A 21,476-nucleotide genomic window follows, 5' to 3' on the forward strand; every position below is an offset into this window, starting at 1 on the left:
TCGTCACGATAACACAACGAATACACTATTAACAATATCAACGCCTTTGGAGTAATCTATGAGTAATTAATACCTGACATACCGGCACCTTATTAATCCTCTAGTAGGCAACTAGGATCATTTGGGCCATTCCAAGAAGTGTTCTTTCTCGGAGTTCAAAAAGTCATTAAAAATAATACATTTAGCAATTTATTTTTCATAACAAGCCACATGGTCTACAGTTAAAAAGGTAAAAAAAGTTTCAATAATTTTTAAAGATTCTTTCAAACAAGGAGAAAAATCGAAAAAAAATAACTGTTATATGATAAGATTATTAATATTATATTAATATTATTAATATTATAGTAGAATTAAATTAAATTTAATTTAATTTATAAAAAAATGATTTTTTCTTATATATAATCATAATTCGTAATAATTATTTCTCTATGTGATTATAATTTTAAACATTTTTTCTCAGTGTAACATTATCATTTGGAGGATTAACAGATTACCAGGCCGTAAAGTATTAATAAAGCACACGACAAAACAGAACGCAATTTTTCTATCTACACGGAAAGAAAATGATACGGAGCTCATAATTAAAAATATTAAATTGTGACACAGTTGCATTTTTGCTAGTAATCTTTGAGTAATAATGGTAATATGTACGGTTGATATATAACTCAGTCATTTTGGTACGTCAAAACGCTACATCAATGTAGTTGCGCGTGATCCGGTTGTGGCAAATTGGTTGGGATGACATTTAGCATAAATACACTCTGGTTGGAATAGCCAGATATTGTCACCGTAACTCAGCAATTGTTCTGTGGTTGCAGCAACCACAAAATTAGTTGTTACGTATTTTACCATTGAACACCATCTAACACAACCAGATTTATGTGTAAACCATATAATTTTTCCTCCGTATTCAAACAAAAATATTCCTGTTGCGCTGAGATTTCATTTTCATTCTCACCGAGGAATCGCGCCCGTCTCGCATTCGCGTTTTGGCACCGGTATCTTCTCCGATTGCGTTCACAAAAAGTAAGAATTCTCATTGTCGAGCGAAGCGTTGCGGAGAGCAAAGAGACTCGTGTTCGTTCGTGGCCGTGCAAATTTGCGATTGCGAGATAGAGAACAGGAAGTAGGTCTGACGGGATCAATATCGATTTCGGGGTAGCGGCATTTGTTTGGCTACCCCACTGTCACTTTAGGTTCGAACGAACATAGCGATGGAGCGTGGGATTCAGTCGAGTTTTACCGCCGAAATCGTTAACGGACATAGAGAGCCGGGCGAGGGTATGCCGAATTAGTTTTAAGCGCGGTGATGCGACAACGGGTAAACAACGCGCGGAATATACAGGGTGTCTGACGCAAGACACGCAATACCACATGTGAAGATAGAGCACGTTCATCTGAACACGGAAACCACTGGCAAACAACCACTGGTAAAATTTCGAGATATTAAAGAAGTAAGATTAGCGAACCGAGCTCTGCAAACGCGAGATCTTCTATCGAAAATGATTGAATCTTGTTGACTGTTTCTTAGCGACACGTGTACGACACGCTTGCGATACATCGAGAAACAATTGCCTATGCGACACTTGCATCGTTACTCTGTCTCAGTTGATGTCCATCCGTGCTAAGAGGCGATCACGTTTCTGCAATTTTCGATGAGATCTTGCGTTTATAATGCCCGTCAATTTTCTTTCATTAATATCTCGAAATTTTACAAACTTTTGTTATTTGCAAATTGCAAACTGAGATTTTCGTATTCAAGTGGACGTACTCTACCTTTACACGTAGTGTTGCATATCTTGCGTCAGACACCCTCTATACGGCGTCTGGATTGTCCCTCGAAACAGAGGGGGATAGTAAGCGCGACGAAAATTGTATGTGCGTTGTAGAAAAGCGTTTAATTGCGGCTCTCTGAGAGGCATCACACCGATAATGACATACACTGCGAATTTCATCAGGACGCGGTATACATATCGATATTCTTGGAAATTATCTTACAAATAAACCTACCCAAAAGGTACACTCCGATTTTTTCGAATTTGACACAAATTTAGAAGTACAAAAAATATTTAGGTCACATTTTTTTATTTTAGCCCACTTTGAATTTCACGGGCAATTTATAGATTTTTAATGTTCTCATTCCTATTATCAACAAGTACAACAAAAATGCATAAGAAATAAAATTGAATATAAAATATAGTTAAATAATTTCAACAAAATCGGCATAGCTGAGACACGAACCATTCTAAATTTCTTTAGCCGAGATTCCAACCAAAATATTCTAAATCTGTGCTCAATTACTCAAAAATGGTTCGAATTTCGGTCGAACCGAAATCCAGCAATTTTAATTAAAATTGTAACATTGACAATTTTATCGGCATAGCTGAGAAACGAACCATTCTAAATTTCTTTAACCGAGATTCCAACCGAAATATCTCAAATCTGTTAAATTAGTCAAAAATGGTTCGAATCTCGACCAAACCGAGAAATTATTTGTATAAATAATTTTTTCTCAACGTTTTACATGTTTTGTAACATGTAAAAAATTTATTTTTTGTAAACATTTTATTATTTATACAAATAATTTTACATATTTCACTTCATATTCATAATCAGCAAATAACGCCTATATCTTGTATTCAATTTTATTTCTTATGCATTTTTGTTGCACTTGTTGATGATAGGAGTAAGAACATTAAATAGCTATAAACTGCTCGTAAAACTCAAAGTGGGTTGAAATGAAAAAATACGATCTAAATATTTGTTGTATTTCTACATTTGTGTCAAATTAGAAAGAAATCGGAGTGTAGCTTTAGTAGGTTTACTTGTTAGTTAAAATCGTGTCAATACTTCAACGTTCACGCGGACAATGAACAATGAAAAGGAGAGCGAAGCTGTTAATTTTCCCGCATCTCTTCCGGACACTTTGGCCGCGGCGGTCATAAAAAGGTACGCTGGAAATTGTCATCGGAGAATAAACATTAACATGCATACGCTTCGTTACGTGTATCGCGTATCGTCGCATGATAACAGTAGCACGTAACAGCTATGCACAGGAATAATAATGAGAGTGCATGGAAAGCCTCTCAACGTAGTACTAGTACGTTTCTATTTATAAAACACGTGCGAGCAACCTTTGCAAAATATCGTGCCGTGGCAAAAATATTGTACAATTATGTGAGACCTAATTTTAAGTTTTGCGAGTTAATTCATCACCCGCCGAATATTAATTCTTAGCGGAATGTAAAAGTACAATTTAAAAAAATATATAACGTGTATGTATATACAGAGTGCTTAAAAAAAATGTTAACACTTACATGAAGGAAGTTACTTCCAAAAGTGTTGGGATCTGTTTAAAGCACCTTGTATGTGCATATATCTATGTATAATAAATGTACATTCACAAAAAAACGTTTTGCTTCAGTTGCCTTTAAAGACAGGAAATATTAACAAAACCTGATATATTGCGATCAATTTTCAGCAAAAATATCTCGGGAAAGAACGGCTGATGAATGTCGCGGCTGGTAGAGAGCAAGTCATACGTACATCACGTTTCGCGATATATTTGCTCTCCGAAACTTTGTACAATGGAACTAATTTCGCGTGAATTATTTAACACTCGGCTGCAGTTTATGGGTCTGCTAATGTCTGCTACGTGAGTACGATCGAACACATTGCGTACACACGCGCGACGTGTGGCGTGATAGTTCGGAATAATGATTATTTAATGATTTAAAGTGCGTAGAGCATGAAATTATAGATCACGCGCGGCCACGATGGCGCGTGATGAGGCGACCGGCGCAATATCTTTCCGAAACACGGCTTTCACTTTGCCGATCGGTCTTAATTAAAGCAACATACACTTGTCCGACACTATTATTAAAAATTCGCTTCGCTGAAACGTATGCAATTAGAGTGTCCATAAAAAAATGATGAGACTGCGAGACTCCGGCAAAATAAAATGTCCAAAACCAAACAAAATTGTATTACCGGGCGCTTTCGTAACGTTAAAAGCAATATGTCGAAAAACGCTTTACACGCGCGAGTTTCGCTGTTGCTGCACGGCTGCGAAGCTAGATCTAAAAATGAAAAACAAATATACACAAGTTTGATTGTTTAATTATATTCCCCCGAGATCTCTCAACGACAGGGATTGCCGAAAATAATTTTAATTTCGCATATTACGTGCTACGACCTTTCATATTCAAGGAACAATACGCGCGCTCGCCAAAAAAGAGACAAAGGGCGGAAAACTATTAAATTATTTATCGAACGAATAGCAAACTGCCGCGCGCAAACCCATAAATCGACGTTAAAATTTCCAGCCAGCACAACAGATTACAACGAGGATTACGCTTTGTCCACCCGACACTCCACCGGCAGGTTATGCCGGCAATAACTGTCGAGTGAAGCAGTGAGGAGAAGCGAAGAACGCGTGAATAACTACTACAGAATGCACATCGGTCACAGGCACACGCCGCGATCCGTTCGTGCGAGCTTGGCGGCCGCCGAGGGAAATAAAAGTATGCCGAACTTTTTTCTCGCCGGGACATTTTAAATGTCAATCAGCATCTCGAAGAAAGCCGTTGGCAGATTTCTTGCGAAACTCAATTTGCGCCTGACATTCGCGACTGGGAAATCGCTCGCGCAATTTCGATTACAGTTTATCACCGTTTCACCATGTGACTCGTTTCTCTCTGCTCCCCTATTTCCATTGTTTTTATTTTTAAAATATAGTAAAATGAAGCGAGCATGATATCGCACGTGCTGTGATATCGCGGATATCAAACGATATCTCGCGCACTCGATACGTGAATTCCAAATCTGGCTATCAGCCGCCGATACCGCACACGCACGCATATCCACGAACACGACACGTGTAGATTTCTCTCGTTTCACCTGTGACCTGGTGATCCACAGTCGGTCACGAGACGATACGCATTTTCGCGATTTCGTGACGCGGAGGATCGCATCTGCTCCTCTCTCCCCTATCTCTCTCACTTACACTCTCTTTCCCCTTCTTTCTCGCGGGCAAAATTTCTTCGTTTAGGCTCCCTCCTCTCTCGCAGCTGCGACAACGCGGACCTTCGACCTCGTTAAAACCACATCCAGCTAGATTACCTTCACCAGAGCGTCGATGAAGTGTACATTAAGGCGAGCTGGCGAGCGTCGTGTGCGAGTACTCGAGAGTAATTCAGGGCGACCTTTTCTGCAGCTTGCCCGACATGCTGCTCAGATGAGCTCCGATATTGATTGCGGCATGGCACGTTGATCTCCTCGAGTGGCGGCTAAGAACGAAGCGTGCGGAAGAACGTGAGGGAACGCGACTTGGCCGGAATGCGTCACACCTCATTCGAATAGCTGCCTCTCGAACACAAAATAGCGCGCGAAAGTACGTGCGACACTTCTACGTTACCCCCGTGATCCGCTTGTGCGCGAAAATTTGTAATTTAAAGCACTCTACACATTGTTCAACAAAGAAAATACGTCAAAGTTGCGGATCGTTCAATTTTTCCGTTTTGTTTCGAACTTTCTTGTTCATAATAAGAACGCTTTCCACCGATGCCGCATCAATAATACATATTCCGACACGTTTCAATGCTAGTAATACATTGCATGTATTTTTTTATAGATCAGGTATAATAGGGTCAAAAGTTCGTGCAACGAAGCAGCAGCTGCGAGAAAAGGTAAGGAGTGAGAGGGAGGAAAGAGCTCTCGCGCAAAAATAGAAAGGGCGAGATATATAGAAGAATCACTCGTAGCACTCTCAAACGTTAGAACGTTTGGATCTTACTGTTGAACTTTACTTAAAAGCTTCTCTCAAAAAAATTCACTGAAAGAATATATCTTTCACACGGAGACAAATTCTATTTTATGAAAGTGCATAAAATTATTTTGGGCACCGATAGAAAAAATTTAATCATGAGAAAGTATTATACGAGATTATATAAAAAATACATGTAACTATCCTATGTCTAAATAAATTAAAAATAATTAAAAATAAATTTCCGACACGTTTAATTTAGAGATACCTTTACGCCCGGATACTAATAAAAATGTTACCTAACTCTGGACATTCATATCGTTTTATATGTTTTTTTATGTTATCAGGCACCTTATATATGCTCTACGTTGAAAGCGTAAACATTCACATTTTTAAAAACCGAGAGCGTCCAGGATTAAATACCGACATTATTGGTGTCCAGGAATTGGTATATTTTGGCCTTAAAAAATATGCAGAAATATGTGTATCAGGCGTCTTAATAATTCACTTGAAAACTAAATCGACGTTCAACGCTCATTTTTCAACAAGAACAGCTCTCGGCTACATGCATCGCCATGTACGCGTAGGATTACGACGTAAGATTTATCGGATCAACGATGGTGCCGGGATAATTCGCGAAGGCGAGAATTTCTCGTTAATGAGATACAACGTACGCTTTAAGGTAGTTGTTTCCAACTGTGGTAGTCAAAATTAGATTTTAAATAAAAAGTTTAACAATCGATGAATTCTTTTAAGTGAAAATGAAAAATAGATTTTTAAACGTTATTGGTTCTCTCAGAATAGTAAAAATCGATAAAATAAATGAAATGATAGAAAAAGAAACAGTATGCTGAATTGCGTTGTAGTCGTGGAACTATAGATCGTAGCAACGCGTAGCAATCTCTATTAGTGCTATGCGATGTCAAGCTATACAACGTTGCCACATCTGCAAAGCATGGTCGCGAACGAAAAAGCAAAAGCCAAACTTATTTTTGCTGATTGATCATACTCTAATAATGTACGGTCAATTACGTTGAGACTGAAGTATGTACTTCTGTAAGTATTCAATTAATTTTACCCAAATTTTCATATTGATCCTTATCGTAGGTCATTTGCAGCTGATAAATGCGCGTTTACGTGTTACTTTTTATACGTCAACGCCATGTAAGATATCGAGAAAAAGAGTAAACTATAAGCGTTACTTTTTATACGTCAACGCCATGTAAGATATCGAGAAAAAGAGTAAATTATAAGCGGTAATTTCTCGGAAACTATACGGTTAATCGAACCCATATTTAACACACATACATATTAATACCTAAATTAATTTTGCTACAAGTTTCAAAAAGATCTGGGACTTCACTGTTTTTGACCAAACTACCTTAAGAGTCGGCGAACCGACGTAACTTCAGCGAGTAATAATATTCCTGACGTTAACCCGCAAAGATCGCTCGTCGAATCCAAGTTTCGCACTGACCGTCAATTTCGTCAGTTTCATCTTCTTGAATATCTTCCGGAAATATTATTTCTTCGATGGACTCTGTGTGCACTAAAGACAGCCCGGTTCATCGATTTTCCTTTGACTAATGCGATTTGCGGTTCTGGACCCGACAGCAGCACCGCGACAACGACTATTCTCCGGCGACTATTCTCTCTGACAGATAAGAAGTTGTCACAGCCAGAAATATTTCTCCACGTAACCCGATTTACCTTTACTGATCCGATTACCACGCGAAAGTGATGCATGTTATTTCCGCGGGAAATCGGTGACGCTCAATCAACACGATCGGTGTTTTCGCCCCGATCGCGCACAATTTCGTACAATTATCCGAGTTGAAGAGTTCCGTTTCTGCTCGCGCGCATTATATAATTCCGCTAATCCGTCAGTGGAACTCTTTCACTCAAGCGACGATAAATGTAATCAATGAGTAGGTCGACGAAACGAGTTCACGCATCGTTGGCAACTGCGAGTCGCCTTGTTTGGTCCTCGTCCAGTTCGCGCAAAGAAGCGCGTTTATGTCTCCCCGGGTCGCAAACTAGATCAGTTTTCGTCCGCCGTACCATTTCCGATGCGTCGGGCGTCAGCGGGAGAAACTTTCAATAGTAGCGGGCCACGGAGTAGCTGGAGTTACGACCGGCGATACTTTCCGGCACGTCCAGAGCATTGTCGCGATACAATGTGCCGTGACCAGCGACTGGCATTATATAGGAAAGAGGAGAGAAGAAACAAGTAACGAAGGAAACAACCGGTCGAATCGACCGGAGAAAGATACAGCGCGAAGGTGCAGTCGGCGTTGTTAATGTCGACGATAACAGCGAGATAACAAACACACAAACGGGAAAATCGCTCGGCTCTTCGCCAATCGTCGGCGCGACGATAAAGTCTTATTAAGTCTCGGCAAACGGGTTTCATCCCGCGCGCCGTCTGTATGTATTCCGGGTGAAGTTACGTTTATTTCATAAAGGCGCTCTCTCTCTCTCTCTCTCTCTCTCTCTCTCTCTCTCTCTCTCTCTCCCTCTCTAACCCCCGCGCCCACGATAGAGAGGGCTGCGCGATCCAATCTTCGTCGTTACCAAAGAGTCGGGCAAAATTTATTACCTTATTTCCGTGCGTAATACGATATAATTATTATAGCTGCGCGTGTTTTCCGCTCTTCTATCGGCCATACCGCGGACATAAACACGTCTTCAAAAACAATGTAGAAGTGTTCGAGTAGTAATGCAAGTCTTGAATGCGAGTCTCTTGTTCATACGTGTACTGCTGTTTCGTTGTGAATAAATACTGATTAAATGCAAATGCCTCGATATTTTCTAATGTCTATTACGGCGGCCCGCTGTATGCACGGAGAGAATTTGCGGGAAATTGATAATGTAACGTAATTAGTCTTCAGTTTTGCGATATTCGACAATATCAGGCATCGAATTAACACTGACAAGAGAGATCGCTGGTTCTTTGTTCGTGCATTGGCTCTATAACCACGATGTCAATAATCAAAATTTAATAGCGACTACACTCCGAGTACGCGTCCGAAGTTCTCTAATTATCGCATTTAACAAGATTCACGTCAGGTACCCGAGTCGAAATTTTAGCTCCATTTTCGATCTGGATTTTCTAAGATTTATTTATTCCGAAGGATCAGTTTAATGCACATAAAAACTGAAATTCTATTTGGAGTCTCTAAATGGCAGAGAACGCACGAAATGCTACCTCAAAAGAGGACCTCTCGACAAAGTCAATAGATTAAACAGAACTGATTGATGGGCTTCAGAGTATTCAAATAGACGTTGAATGGAACGCTGAGGTCGAAAGTAGGAAATCCAAATTTCGGCAACCCGAATGGCCACTCGATTGTGGAAAAATAGCGATAATAACACTTCGACAGAACGAAGTAGCGCGTGCTAACTACAAACGGCGCATTCGTTCAATGACACGAGTAATTACACGCAAATGATGATTACTATTAGCGAGCGCGGCCTGTATGTGGAGCTAAATGGCGCCGTTAGTTATAGTTAGCGCCTGTAATATCTGATAACTGCGTAAATCTGATTTTCGGGCGGTACGAATTAACGCATTTTGACGCGCGATGTATGGCCTCATAAAGCGGCATTAATTACTACGGTTAATTCCAATCAGTCGTTACCATCAAACGAGGGGGCGGGTTTCGCAACGGGAACAACCGACAACGATGTTTTAGCTGATGTTAACTCGGCTTTCGATAGTATTACCCAAAACAACGCGAAAACAAAGGAGCCAGAGAAAACGGATTCGGTGATTCATCCAGCGAAAAGAGAGTGAACTTGGCTCGTAAGGGAGGCAACACGTATGTGTGTGTGTGTGTGTGTGTGTGTGTTGCGCGTTAAATCCTTACAATTATCTATGAATTTCGTAGTTGCATAAACTAGCGAATTACCGTCGTGGAGCGTAAGCCGTGGAAGTTACGCGAATGCTATGCATATATCCGCCATACCGTTGTTCGGTGCCTGCTTTGTCATTCGAAATTTTCCCAAGTGCAGGAGAACTCACAGAATTCGAAAGGAGACTTCACTCACTAAACCTGCAGTTGATGTTTAAAATCTCCCAGAGAAAACGTTCTGCATACAAGAACACTACTTATAAGTATGCACACTCATGCCGAACTCGACGCATTAATGCGTGTGCGGTTGCAAGCGAACGTTGCGGCATTCGTGTTTTAATTTTCAGTAAACGCCACAGAAATACACAGCGGAATGTTCGTCAAAGAAAAGAATTCTTGGAAGGGGTTCGGGCGCGGTGATAATCAAATCTTGATTGAAAGCGTTGATTACTAAGGCGTTAATGCATCACGACATTCGCAATGTCGTACGAAGTGAAAATGCGCGTGACATCGCGACAGCAATATGCGTCTGTGAGTTTGCATCTGGTATAAGTACGCTACGTGTGCTTCTATTCATAGGTAAAAGTGCGTGCATGTACGCGCCGAGGATATACGAAAATATTGCGTGTCACGGATTGGCACGCACGCGGCTCTCTTTTCACGCTGCTCGTTTGTCGCCAGGTAGAACGATAACGTGAGCGTCAAGGTGCTGCCCAAGTGATGTGTGTATAGGCTGTCTCAAAAGCCACCGAACGTTCCGAAATAAGCATCCAACAAATTTCCCGACAACATTTGGCTGCGCTCAACAGAGGAAATTATTTTGCGACTGTTGTAAAATTCGTAAATCTGATTGATATATGTTTTTACATTGAGAAGAAATACTTGATATTTGTAATTACATGAAGAAATAATTACTATAAATTATGGCCAAGAAAAAACCATTTTTTAAATTAAATTTTGCTATAATATTTGTAATAATAAGTTTGAATGCATATCACCATTTTTGTGTCTTGAAAAAATATATGTAAAAATAAGTATAATTTAAGTTAGATTAATTTTTTTCTTGGATTAATTTTTATCTAAAGTTGAATCTACAAGTATATACCAGACAGATTCACTAATTTGGCAACAGTTGCAAAGCAGCTTTCTCTGCTAAATACAGCCATTTCTCTTCATACGAAAAGCGCTTAAATAACAAATAGCAACGTACGCGAAAAAACAAATCTTCGATGTCTTCTTGGCCGAGGTAACGTTAAGTCGGAGGTTTATCGCGGAAATATACGAGATTTACCAGATTCACGGGATTCACGTTGCAAGGAGGCAGCTGGGAAAATAAATTTTCGCTGATACGTTCCACGATGCGGTTCTGAGATTCGCGAAGATGGAGGAGAGTGCGCCGAAGTCGTTCGTTAAAATGTTGCGCCGAGGAGACGTCAAAAGGCGCTTCATTTCGCATTCAATGCTGATATCTTGTGCGAAATTAAATGACGTTACGAAACACTGTTTGGTTATCTACCGTATCTCGTTGAAACGCGCGGGCATTTTTGGGACACTCTGTACTATATCGTGATCCGAGCTGCTGATAGGGAGAGGGAGGGGAGATGAGACACGAAGAGCCTCCGTTTTCGTGGATTACGAAGAGACACGCACGCACATCAGCACTCGCGTTCCAACATAAATTTTCTTTAACGCACAGAGGCCGGGGATAATTTGTCGCAGATATCATCGCGTTTATTAACTCACTAACGTTTAATGGAGTGTGTGTATTTGTAAACCTCTCGCTACTCGTCAGATATTATTTACTTTGTCCGTACGAATACGTAGCTATATGTAGCGGATCCCGTAGACGTGTGGTCCGCTGGGATATTATGCAAATCTTAATTATGTAAATTCGAAATAGCGCAATATGTGCGAGACATCAATAACTACGCTCTCTTGCGCGCGTACGGAGGCATTTAGAAAAAAAAAAGAAACAACTCTCCCTTTGAAGATTATCCCGGCTAATTAAGAAATGCTCCAAGGGGAATATTGTCGCGCTTAACTGCTTCCATTACGGCAGCCCGTTTTTTATTTCCGCGGCGCTACTAAAGTAACGAAACGCGAGCAATTATTTTGGCAACAGAGCTTACTTTTAATTCCGCATACCCGCGCTAAATTCGCAAGCCACGTCACCGTCGTATCACCGCAACTCCGCACCAACGCGAGGCAGAAAATGGCACGCATTAGCTAAGATGTGGCTGTTACGCCGCTCCATTGTGGTAGAGCTGCGAAATTACGGCTAACACTACTTTGTGGATATTATACGACGTGGTTGGATATTCCGACGCGAGAAGTGCCTGAGAGCGTTTATATTACATTAAAAATTTAAAAAGTGAGGACGAGTGAACGCCAACATGCGGTTTTCTAACGAACGCGCGTTCGCCGACGGAGCTTTACGTTGCGTGTGTGCGTGACTTCGGGTGCGTGCGGGTTCGGGTATCAAATAATTATCGCGCGGATATCGCGTGTACGGCCGTAACGATTTTCGCCGATGCACCATCTTTCGTGTGCGGGTCCCACACGTTCTGCACGTTCTGCCGAAATGCGAGATAACGGGCGCGCTCTGTGCACGTGAAAAGAAGAGTTCGCAGGCAAATTCAGGGTGAACCGGTCCGTATAATAATACCTGAGGCAATTAGACACGTCATTAATGCGTCATGGTACTTGTGAGATTCAGAAGATCGAGCGTAGGGCACTTCGGAATACATTATCCCTCGTTTATATTCATTAGACACTGTTCCTCCTACGGTACTTTATTACTCTCGCCTGTAACACGCGGTATTCCAGCTTACCCACGCGTATTCGACCGCGCTCTCCGCCGGAAAAAAGAAGGAAATAAAAAAAATCGTGTATCTCTTATCTCTTGCGAGATACCCAATTTATACAGTTGGTGATAAAAATGATAAAAATGATGCCAAGAATTTCGCGACACCTTTTTTTATTACAGCGTTTCATCGCTCGATTATTGCCATTTGTTACGTCATAAAATATTATGATCACGGGTTTGAACGATTTCCTGAATTTTCTTTGTTGTTCTTTTTCGGTAATATCTTCTACGCCAATGAATATTTAGAGCAACACGGTCGTGGCGAACAGCTATTTTCCGTAACACCGACAAGGGAATCGCGCACGTACACGATCGTAAATGTATTTCCAAGCGTAATTCCCACGCGTAACTTATGTTTGCCTTTTAGCATTGGTCGATCGATCACTAATTACGATAGCTCTGAAATCTCCAGTCGCTCATCGCGACACGTGACTAGAATCTAAAGCTCACATCACTTTCCGCTCGCGTTCTCTCGTCATCCACGATTTCCTAGATATCGGTGAATAAATTTGTCTGTACGATAAAAATCTTTATCTTTTATATTACATGTGAACGATAAAAATGTTATCCTTCACGTTATGTACGAGTATACTTCATTTTTCCGACGACACTAATCCGAGCCGGAATTTGGGAGGAATCTTCAACAAACGCGCAGTCGCTCAGTACACCCCGCTATTATTTTACAATAGCGTTTAATATCGGATTCTGCATTACGCGGAAGCAATTAAAACGCGTACAGCAGCAATTTATTGCCGCGACAACACGCGCTTACAATTACTCGCCGGAATGCATCGCGCTTTTAAATTGATAATTCGCTTCCGCGTTTTGCTTCAGCGTTGTCGATTAATTACATTATCGTATATGAGCGTGCGCCAGTTTCAATTGTGCCGAACATCGGGAACCAATTATTCCGATGCGTGCTGTGACACGTAACTATGCGCGCAAGTGCCGAGCACTGTGTCGGCGTAATAACATTAACAGCTCCCTTTAATTATGATGTCAACACAATCAACGCTTTATAATTACAATTAAATTGTATTAATAAGGTTTATATCGCTTACAGTGTTCAATCGAAGGATTTTTTAGGCGCGTTTGACGAATCCTTCGTTTCGCGAAAATTTCCTCGCGCTGCAACGAACCTATGACGGGCATTTTGTAATCTATATGTACATATATATAACAGAATGTTTGTATACATTTCCCTATTAATTCCTTTTGAGCTATCTGGATCAAATTTTGCATAGCTACTCCTCTAGGAAACTGCGTGTAATATGAGCTACTATGAAGTTTGAACACCTCACCTCTCTCCCTGATTTCATCCCCTTGATATATACTATGATAATTTAGATGTTCTAGATATAAGAAGCCCAAGCAGCGCCGGGTAGTTGGAACTAGAGAATAATAACGCTTATCAGAAGCCGCGATCGAGTCGTAATTACGCGGAAATCACAGGTATCGTACACATTTATGCAGTAACGTGTACGTCTTCGTTGGAAACAAATCAGACCGTGTTAGTCGACGGTTCTAGCGCGAAGAAGTTATACGCGCGATACGAATGAGGAGATTCTATTCACACTGATTAGAAACGAGACGCTTGATAAACGCGGAACGACGGAGAATTTATGTCTCTCTCCCTCTCTCGCTCTCTCTATCATTAAATGAAAACGTGCTCATTATTTTTAATTCCGTTACTCTCAATCCTCCTGCACGACGCGATGGGAGTCGCGGAGGAGAGAAGGATTCGAGGACAATGATAGACGTAAAATACTCGTCGGCGAAGTAACTGCGTTGCGTTCGCGCGATAATCACACAGCGTAAACGCGACAAAACGATAAACACGGAAGAATGTAACGATAAATAAGTTTTACGTATTCCTTCGCAACGGATAACATTTTAGTGCGCGTTCCGCCCAACGTTACGCGATGTTTAATGTGGAGGCGACTGCGTTATCACACATATCGCGTCGATTGTACAATAATTTCGTCCGGACGAGAAGGCTCGGCATTCGTATTTTTCCGCGCGCTGTTATTTTACGACGTAATTAATCCGGATAATTCGCGGTTTACCTCCGGCTATGTCTCCTCTCTCCGTTCTGCTCGCATCGTCTATCTTGTCATCCATGTCGTTCGTTTGCTCGCGGAAGTGCACGAATATAGATAAATTGTTGTTCTTGTGATAACATAGTGATCGACTCAGCACAAATATACACGCACATATAAAGAGAGACGATACGCCGTGGTGGATACGTAACGCGTTAGTGTGTGTTGTACCTACAATCGATGAACAGCAAATTAGAGGATGATGCATCATCGATAACCCCACGTGGGTAATATGCAAATATTAGTCTAATGCTTAGTAGTATAACGGACCGATACTGCGGTTTAGCGTTTAGAGTGGAGTATCCGACTGAATCTAACGACGTTGCCAATATTGTAGCCGAAGCTCCGAGGAGATACGAACGACCCTATAAACGCGAAACCGTGTTGACCATACCATCGTAACGAGACATATTTATCGGGTCTCTCCAACGTCACGACGGACCCTTTTCGCTTTGTCCACACGAATACACCGACGTAAGACAGGATGAAGGAAGGAGAGAGAATTTTCAACCATCAGCTTCGATCGATGTGAGAAACATTCGTTCGTGACGAGCTATTTTTCAGGAGAAAATTCGATGCGGTGTCGTGTTGCACAAAAACGTTTTAGTTTCGACAACAAATGCAAACGTGAACGAATCGCGCGCACACACAAGAAACGTTTAACAAAGTCGCTAAAAAAACACGATAGTTGCTTGATAAATTCCCTGACATGTGTTTTCGCGAACTTTCCCTTTTTTTTTTACAAAGAAAAACGTACGGTATATTTTATTTTGAGACAAATATTTGTGTAGTGCTCATTGGATAAACAAAAATATTGTTCGCCACACGAATGCAACACGTATGTATTGTATGCGTGCATCAGATACAAAGTGTTTCAAAGTGGCAAAGGGGAAATATAAAGAGAGAACGCATCGTTAACGTTACTTCATTTCACAAGAGAGCTTGCATTTTTGTAATTTTATCTTGATCCAAAAAATATTATATTGAATGAATTGTACGCGATACGCAGAAAACTATTGAATAGTGCTTTCTTCTTTTAATACATCGATATAGATTGAATGTTTTATAATAATAGGATCTCTCTCTCTCTCTTTCTTTTTCGCAAATATCTTGCGCGAACACGTGTACATTCGCATGTCACGAAACTCTCCAACTCTCTTAAAATTTCTCCATTTTCGCGCCGCGCATACACACGTCACTCCGGTCGTGAAGCGATCCGCATGTATTATTCGCAAGTAATTCTCGTAACATTTTCATAAAAAAGATGTAATCCGATAAAACGTTTTCAATTGTAAATAAAAATAATTCGCGAATGATCGTACCGGCATGAAACATTATGTAACAAACGTTCGGTGCGTCGGAAGTAAGGTAAACAAGAAAACTACACTCCTCTCCTACGATTTGAAATAAAATTCGTTTCATAGTGCTACGAACGTAATAATAAAAACAATGCACAACTATAAAATATCAAGAATTAAATGATACAGGGAAAAGTCAATAATAATAATAGTCGTAAAACTCTATGAAACAAAAGTGAGAGAGGGAGAGAGAGAGAGAAAGAGAGACAGATATTCCGTTCAGAATTCATTTTTCATTTCAAATAGTCGACGAAACGGTCAGGCGATTGCAAACTCGTCGTTTTCTATCGTTCCTCTCCCTCACAGCAATTTGCTTTGACGTTCTACCGAATTCTGCTGTTAGTTTCAAATGCTTCCGCACACGTAGTCGAACACAGAAACGACGAACGTCTGCGTTTTACGTATAGATGTGCAACGAACAGTTCGATCGCGAATAAAAGAGAGCACAACTCGCGGGAAATTCTCCGACTTAAATCTATCTTATCGGTCGTCCGCGATCGTTCTCTAAATTGACAAGGGAAAGAGAACACAAGTGCGCTCTGGGGTCGAGAAGATTGCATTTTATTTCGTGTCTCTGCGTCGATTCGTTCGCGAATAATGGCCTTCAGGAGTTCCAGCAAGCTCGCGCTTCGAGTATCAGCAAGCGCGTCACGTTGCGTTTAAAGTTTCGTTCGTCGGAATCGCCGGCCACGTGGTCATCAGCTGACAGCCTCGCGCAAACGTCAACGCGAACCTGTCCCCACTCCCACGCTACCAGCTGCCCGCTCGACCACGTGATCGTCAGTTGACAGCCTCGCGTAAACATCAACGCGCTACGTCACTGAAATATATTATACCTGGAACGCGCGCTGCCTCTTGAGGCGTGCGGGATGAGAGAGAGGTTCCTTATTTCCTCTCCTATCCTTGTCTGATTCATAGTATGGTCGAAAGTGGAGAGAATGTGATACAATCCAAATTAAAAGTTAGAGATAATATGAAAAGCAGTGACCACACTGAATGGTAATGACTTAAGCTTATGAATGAAAGTTTAAGTTATGAGAAAAATATATATATTTTTTCTCATTTATTAGTATTCATTTATCGACTTATTATTAAGAAAAACAAAGCAAAGATGGCTCTTAATTCGGAGATTTAGCTTATGTTTAGAAATCAGCCGACTTAGCTTTTGGTTCAGACTATACTAGACAAAGACAAAGCGTTGTTCGAGACCTACAAGCATGCCCTCTTTCATCCCTCAACATTCAAGAGGTGGCGCGCGTTTCAGGTAGTACATATTTTAGTGCGCTACGCGGACTTACCCCCACTCCCGCGCTACTGACTGCCCGCTCAACCACACGGTTGTCCATGTCGTCGCGTCCACAAATTTCTATACATTCACAAATTTCTATTAGATCGCTAATTTGGCTATAATACACACACATTCAAAAAATATGTATTGAACTCATACGTCATACAAGTAGTATGTCGGTGAGATGATTGGCGATGTTGAATAGTCATGTCCGATTACCGTTGAAGGCACAAATATCGATCATCTTACACATCTACCATCTCTTCTTCTACACCACTTACGCCACGTATGCGTAGATGCTTGCTTCTCTCATGTGCAATTCATACTTTTCGACGTCCATTTCATGATAACGTATAAAAGGGAATTAGCAATCTACATGGAAATCTGTGGTCGCACCGCAATGCGTAGTGCTTTAGTGAGGTTAGAAAGCAACTTATTTACGGATTTTGTTCTTTTGAGTGAAAAAGCATGTAATTTTTACACTCTTTTATTTTACATTCAGTAAATTATTATTAATTATATCGAGACTGTACGAGAAGGGAGAGATGATTAAAACATTTCGGACGTATTATTATATATATACCGAATATTTACGAGAGAATGAATTTATATTAAGAGATAAACAGCGGCTGAAGCTTTTCGCGCATATTATACGCGAACAAACAATTAATAAATCTAAACTTCATGATACGCAGAGAACGAAAGATATGTATTTATTTATTCAAGCCCTCTCCCTCTTAATAATAATTGAATTAAATATCATTGTCGTATATTAATTACTTTCGCTTGAGCTTTTGATAGACGTATTTTCGAGGAAAATAATAGAGTTATGACTGCGGAGTTATGACTACTTCTCTGCTAAAAATGCGCGTGAGGAGATATTTAGAAGAGTAATCAAAGGCTCTCGATTTAAAATGAATGCCAGAAGGCATATTATATTTTTTATCGATACGAAGACACACAGGAAAATTCTGTTGCGAGGAGATTCGCACGACTCACGCCCACACCGCGTATGTTTACCTCATCTACTTAACACGCGAATCTTTTATAAAAAAAATTCAATTTTTTATTTAATCCTAGTTACACTGGGAATTTGCGTTTAAAGTACCTTCTTATATATCGTTTCTTAACGTCAGGGATACTTTCACATCCCTTATCAATCGGCTTAGTCGTGCAAAGACAGCTTAATAAATTTTTTATTACGTCACTGAAAAGCAAAGGAACAAAGGACGTCTGAAATTACGTTATACCTAATATCTTTGCGCACTTACGAAAATGGGAAAGCGCGTATAAGAGCAATGCTTACACAAAGGAGCCCGAGCGAGCTTTAAACAATTGACATCGGGCGTAGGTATTCCTCAAAGGGATGTTTAGGGCGCGCTCTAAACCCGCCCTTCCCGCCGCCCCCGCGCTTGACGACGTCGCAGAGAAGTCGGGGGAGAGACATGTCGTGCTCAAACTAATCGACGAACCTCTCCGTGTGCTCCGGCTTCGTGCGAGCGTTGCGTCGCGCCGGTGTGAAACGCGCCGTAAAGTCGGTCAGCGCGGCTTCAAAGTGCTAACGCGGAGTCTCACTTTATTAAGCGGCAGCTAATTCTACCTACGACTTTGTCCTGCGATGCGGTTCGATCTTGATGTCATTACGCCACCCGTAAGTGACTGAGCGAATATTGCAGAAATGAGCAGGAAATTATATCCTGGAATAGCACACAGGGGAGCCGGGAGGAAGCGCGGCCTGCCTTGATTATTATCCGCCTACGACGACTACGACGATGACTACGACGACACACGGCGAGCACAATTTTTCATCCCATTCGTCCGGCCGACGCGTTTTATCACAGGGACTTTAGTCGTCCGGCTTCGTAACTTTTTTCAAGTTCGTCCACGCACACAAAGCTCTTCCACCGTCGGACTCGATTGTGCGGTCACTTCTTTGCCCTTTAATCCACTCTACCTCTCCGACGCAAATCGAATAAATCTCCTTTTGATTCGGAGGATAGACTTTATTATGAGTTCGCGGTAACTCTTGGGACACGCGTTTCCACGGAAACGATTCGAGAAATTATCATCGTCGAACGAGGACAGCCCGCGATTGATTTAAATATTTCCGCGGTCTGCGCATAAATCCTTAGAAATCTATATGGCAGTTCCGACGGCTGCAAAGTTAAAATACTTTCATAACACGCCTCTCTCATCCGATTCCGATAAATTGTTGAATGTACGTATTTTCCCGGGAATCAAATCGGGATAGGATTGTCGACTATCGTACAATGTTATCGGGAAAGATTGATTAAGTAACGCGACCTTGCTCGCGCGATGTATTAATTATACACTTCACCTATTGTATCACGCAAAATCCAAGAAATTTATTATACGTAATTAAAGATATACAAATTTAGATTTGCTTTCGATCGAATATGCAACCAAAGATTAATTTCATCCGCACGTTGCTGGCCACGGAAAATTCCGATTGTTCATTACCCAAGGCTCGAAAATGTGCATGACGAATTAATCATTTTTAAGTAAACTCACGTATATATACGCCTGAGCGTGCTCGATGTTAAATCGTTGAATCGATGAAAAATTAATAAACACACGTATGTGCGTTTTCCATAATATGCGATGCGTGTACTTTCCATACAATCGTTCAATATTGATGCGTCCTTCGTTAACGTTAAAGTTAACGTCACCCTCCATATCGGTGGCTCGTCCCGAGCAAACGAACCCAGTGTGTGTCTCCACGGCATTAGATCCTAGATTGCTGTTATCAAGCTGTCTATTATGGAAGTTAATATCGCAGAAGCTCGATCTACATTAACCATCGTTAAGGGGCCTAGATTGCGTCACCGCGTAAGGCAGACGCGAACGCGCATCTGCATTGGTACAAACCGCAGTCGCGCACGGCACCAGAAGCGGTAGATTTAATCATAACCTCAGGCTTAAGGCAACCGAGTAGACAATGTGTACGCGTCCGTGCGCGAGCGTGTATGTATACGAGAAGCAGCAACCTGAGATTCAGAGCACCTGATTATGCCAAGGTGTAATTCATCTTCTTTTTTTCTCCCCCGACGGTAAACTCTCGACGCGGTTGCGCGTCGTGTGAGCGCGCGATTGTAAAAAGCGAAAGAGAGAGAGAGAGAAGAAGAAGGGAGAAATCGTCAAAAATAGTCTCTCGACCTCCGAGCAGTAATTTTATTAAATATACGACGGAAGAGAGGAAGATACTCCCAAGTGGAAACGACGTCCCTTTGAATAAAAGAGACGCGGTCATTTAAACACGTTACACGTCCGAGCAACGGCAACACTCGGCGTTCGTATGAGATTCGAGGTAACGATCTATCGCGTCTTTCCGCCCCGACAATCTCGAGCTCGATGGTGTCGAGCTCGTAAAACCGCAAGAAACGAAATACCGACGGGAGCCTCTCGTGCACGCGCGACCATCCCTCGATGAAGAAGCTACAAGATCCGCGATGAAGGAGCGAATTACATTGGCCAACAATTTTAAATTTTATGTTTGCGTCGAGCATTTTTGGCATTTTTTCGCATAATTCGATTCGCCCTGAACAAGAAAATAACAAAAAAAAAAAAATTTTGGTTCGTAACAGTTCTTGAGAGGATAGTTTTGAGGATATATTGCAATTCTACCTATAAAACGACGCTGCTAACAGTGCTTAAAGCATAACGTTACAAAAGAAAAACCCATTTCAAACAAGACCTTCTTTTAAGTTTCCACCTAAACTAAAGCGAATTCACGCAGAGAATTTGTTTTACCCCTCAATAAACCACCGTGACAGGGCAATAAAACAATTTCCACAGTATGAAAAATAGGCTCAAACAGGGTAGTCTCACCATCAGAATGTTGATTTCAACAAAGCAGTGTTGGCATATTTTTGCAAATATTTTTGCTAACTATGGAAATAATATTGATTTTGAAGGAAAATATGTAAAAATCTATTGCCTCTCTTTAAAATTGTTGTCATATTTTGCTTGCTATATTTGAATTAATATCAAAATTCGTCAGAATTGGTGACTTTTATTTCTGACGCGAAATAGCTGTTGACTAAAGTTATTTTCTTCCGGTGTGAAAGAAACTCCTTTTTATGACCTGCATACGTTGAAGCTGTACGACCGATCGATAACGATTTTCTCGAGGGCTGAGAGAAGGATCGAGTCACCCGGTATCACCTTTCGACTATACGAAGTGCGAATCGAACGCGACCGAGACCAATGAGTCGCACCAGTCGCAA

General features: G+C 41.1%; 2 protein-coding genes across 4 annotated transcripts in view; both read right to left on the minus strand.

Annotated features, from left to right (window-relative positions):
* Nucleotides 1-21,476, minus strand: part of LOC116845990 (guanylate cyclase 32E) — a 143,242-nt gene that overhangs the window by 79,735 nt on the left and 42,031 nt on the right. The gene's annotated exons all lie outside the window — the stretch shown is intronic.
* LOC116845992 (somatostatin receptor type 2-like) overlaps nucleotides 1-21,476 on the minus strand; it is a 93,468-nt gene that overhangs the window by 26,579 nt on the left and 45,413 nt on the right. Inside the window, exon 1 of one of the 3 annotated variants that reach the window (XM_032819294.1) lies at nucleotides 9,676-9,916. The exons of the other annotated variants lie outside the window; for them this stretch is intronic. The gene's annotated coding sequence lies outside the window, so the exon portion shown is untranslated. Of the gene's footprint in view, nucleotides 1-9,675; nucleotides 9,917-21,476 lie in introns of those variants that run through there. 3 annotated transcript variants of the gene reach the window in all.

This window comes from Odontomachus brunneus, unplaced genomic scaffold (assembly GCF_010583005.1).
Source record: "Odontomachus brunneus isolate Ranch 3 - 2012 unplaced genomic scaffold, Obru_v1 Obru_scaffold_059, whole genome shotgun sequence".
NCBI classification, from domain to species: Eukaryota; Metazoa; Arthropoda; class Insecta; order Hymenoptera; family Formicidae; genus Odontomachus; species Odontomachus brunneus.